Below are 3,382 nucleotides of genomic sequence, written 5' to 3'. Positions count from 1 at the left end.
TACGTCTGTCCCCGTTTGTCTCTAAAAATCCTTCAGTTCATTCATCAACTCACAACATATCAGAGGAGACAACTGCGTGCTTGGTCATAGTATACTATTATAAGACTTCCCCTCAGTCCTATTCGATTTTTTTTTCTTTTACTTGAATCTTTCCTCAATTCTTCTTCCAGATCTAATGTTTACATTGAAACAGTATGAAACGGCAGCGATCCCCCGACTCAGAGGGGATGGTCAAATCATTACCAGGATCCCTGCTCAGGGATACTTCCCATGGCACAGAGAGATCTGACCACGAACAGCAACTCCAAGCCAGCAGACCAAGAAACCCAAACCCTCTGGTGTTACATAGCAAGTCGTCTTCAATTCGACTCAACGTTGACTGGTTGTCACAATACTGTACGTCATGTTTTTATTAGTCGTCTCTTTGGATTAGTCAGTTAGTTATTTTCCATGCCGAATATGTTATTTCCTGACAGAGAAATAATAAGAACATCTCTGGCAAAGCATGGCATTCAAAGAAGTCCATCTGTGTGACTGCGGGTGGGAAACACAATTTTACAGACCTAAATTAAAGGTGCTATAGATAACATTCAGCCACTTGATGTCGCACTAGAGCACCAGCATGTTGTTGGATACTCCGGTAATCAGCCAATCTCATCTCGTCACCTGTTCCTCCGTGACTTTCCTCTGCGTTGTTTCAAGTTTCTTCAAGTTTCTTTAATAGTTGTCATACAGAAGTACAGAATACTTTTATACAAAATGCTTCTTACTGTTACGCTCCAGAGACTGTGCAAGACAAGATAAGTATGAGATAAAATAACATAGTATAGCATGTAAATTAGAAGTAAAAAAAATGAGGTCACAGTGTTCAGTATAGACATATGTACAATGTTCGATGCAGAATAGACGTAACTGAGTTACCATATAATATACAATACTGTGTAGTGTACTAATATACAATACTATATAGTGCAAGGCAGAAATAGGATGAGGTGCAATTTAGGTACAATTTACAGTAGGTGTACGAGTTGTAGTGCAAATCCTTTATCAATCAATATAAAGTGTGTTTGTGTGATCTAAAGTGTGGAGAGTGGGTGCTGCAGTGTGTTGTTTGTTTAAGTGAGTGTGTGGGTGTGTGTGCTGTGTGCATTTGATGGTTGTTGCATAGTGTTTATTGTTCGTTTAGCAGCCTGATGGCCTGGGGATAGAAGCTTCTTCTGAGTCTTTCTGTGCTCGCCTTAAGACTCCGGTGTCATCAATACTCAGTTATCTCACATTGGCTGTCACACACTGTATCACCCCATCCATGCAATCCGTCTCATAAAGAATTCGACACTGGGAACGTGATCTACTCCCTTAGATTGTGATGTTTATTTTCATAAACATAGCCTCGTACAAGATGTAAACAATTCTGTAATGTCCTTGAACAGTCTTTGAAGACAAACTAAATTCATTATTCTACCGTCTCTTCTGCTTTTAGTCCAATGGTGGTTGAGGCCTCGTCGTTAGCCAAAACCCTTCCCTGTTAGCCGAAGCTAGTGGTATCGTGGCATTCCCTTCCTCCCCCCGCGAGGGGAGGAGGGATCGTTTCAAAGTCTCTGTCAAAGCGTCTGCTCGTATCCGCCTCGTGTCTTAGTCTAACTTACCCCAGAAGAAACTCACATCTCATAACGTCTTTCCCCTAGCAACAGGGCCCGCCCCCTTTTCTTGTTACTAAGTGACATGATACCATGGCAACGGCAGTCTGGTCCTTTGGGGGTAAAGACGTCGCGCAGGCCCTCTGGGGTTAAAGATGTTGTGCGGGCCCTCAGGGGTTAAAGATGTCGTGCGGGCCCTCTGGGGTTAAAGGCGTAGTGCGGGCCCTCAGGAGTTAAAGATGTGGTGTTAGACATACAGTATAGGGTGGTCCTCTTCGGTGGTCTGGTTTTTCAAAAGTAAAAGTATTCGACGTTTGCCTTAATCGTCACGTAAACCAGGTCATGCGGGCCCTTTGGGGTTAAAGACATCGCGCAGGCCCTCTGGGGTTAAAGATGTCGTGCGGGCCCTCTGGGGTTAAAGGCGTAGTGCGGGCCCTCGGGGGTTAAAGGCGTAGTGCGGGCCCTCGGGGTTAAAGATGTGGTGTTAGACATACAGTATATAGGGTGGTCCTCTTCGGTGGCCATTAAACAGGAGGAGGCAGAGAACCTTGAAACATGAGTGCATAAAGCGCTGTGGTCTCGCTACCACAAACCTACTGTTTCTGGCTAAGGGCGAGGAGTCTAGGAGAGGAGCTAGGAGTCTAGGAGAGGAGGAATATGACCACAAAGTCAGTCACATGAGCACACGCACGCACGCACGCACGCACGCACGCACACACACACACACACACACACACACACACACACACACACACACACACACACACACACACACACACACACACACACACACAACCATGTTCGCAAGCGACTTGCTGAATTACAGAATAACACTGTTATGAGAGAAAATAGGCAAGAACACTTTCTCTGTGGTGTTCGAGTTCAAACAGTCCTCTGTCTTAAAATCTATTCCAATCTAAAGAACAACATCATGCAGGCCTGACGAAGCACTGCCCTCCCAGCTCTCATGGTGTAAGCCTCCCGTTCCCTTATTCACTCCTCCTGAAACACTCCTGGCCCTCATGGTATGAGCCCCCCATTCCCTTATTCACTCCTCCTGGCCCTCATGGTATGAGCCTCCCGTTCCCTTATTCACTCCTCCTGAAACACTCCTGGCCCTCATGGTATGAGCCCCCCATTCCCTTATTCACTCCTCCTGGCCCTCATGGTATGAGCCTCCCATTCCCTTATTCACTCCTCCTGAAACACTCCTGGCCCTCATAGTATGAGCCCCCCATTCCCTTATTCACTCCTCCTGGCCCTCATAGTATGAGCCTCCCATTCCCTTATTCACTCCTCCTGGCCAACATGGTATGAGCCTCCCATTCCCTTATTCACTCCTCCTGGCCCTCATGGTATGAGCCTCCCGTTCCCTTATTCACTCCTCCTGGCCCTCATGGTATGAGCCTCCCGTTCCCTTATTCACTCCTCCTGGCCCTCATGGTACGAGCCTCCCGTTCCCTTATTCACTCCTCCTGGCCCTCATGGTATGAGCCTCCCGTTCCCTTATTCACTCCTCCTGGCCCTCATGGTACGAGCCTCCCGTTCCCTTATTCACTCCTCCTGGCCCTCATGGTATGAGCCTCCCATTCCCTTATTCACTCCTCCTGGCCCTCATAGTATGAGCCTCCCATTCCCTTATTCACTCCTCCTGGCCCTCATGGTATGAGCCTCCCGTTCCCTTATTCACTCCTCCTGCCCCTGGCCCTCATAGTATGAGCCTCCCGTTCCCTTATTCGCTCCTC

This window comes from Notolepis coatsorum (genome assembly GCF_963971535.1).
Source record: "Notolepis coatsorum genome assembly, chromosome: 12".
Classification (NCBI taxonomy): Eukaryota; Metazoa; Chordata; class Actinopteri; order Aulopiformes; family Paralepididae; genus Notolepis; species Notolepis coatsorum.
The sequence above is the reverse complement of the archived record's forward strand: the minus strand, read 5'-3'. Positions refer to the sequence as shown.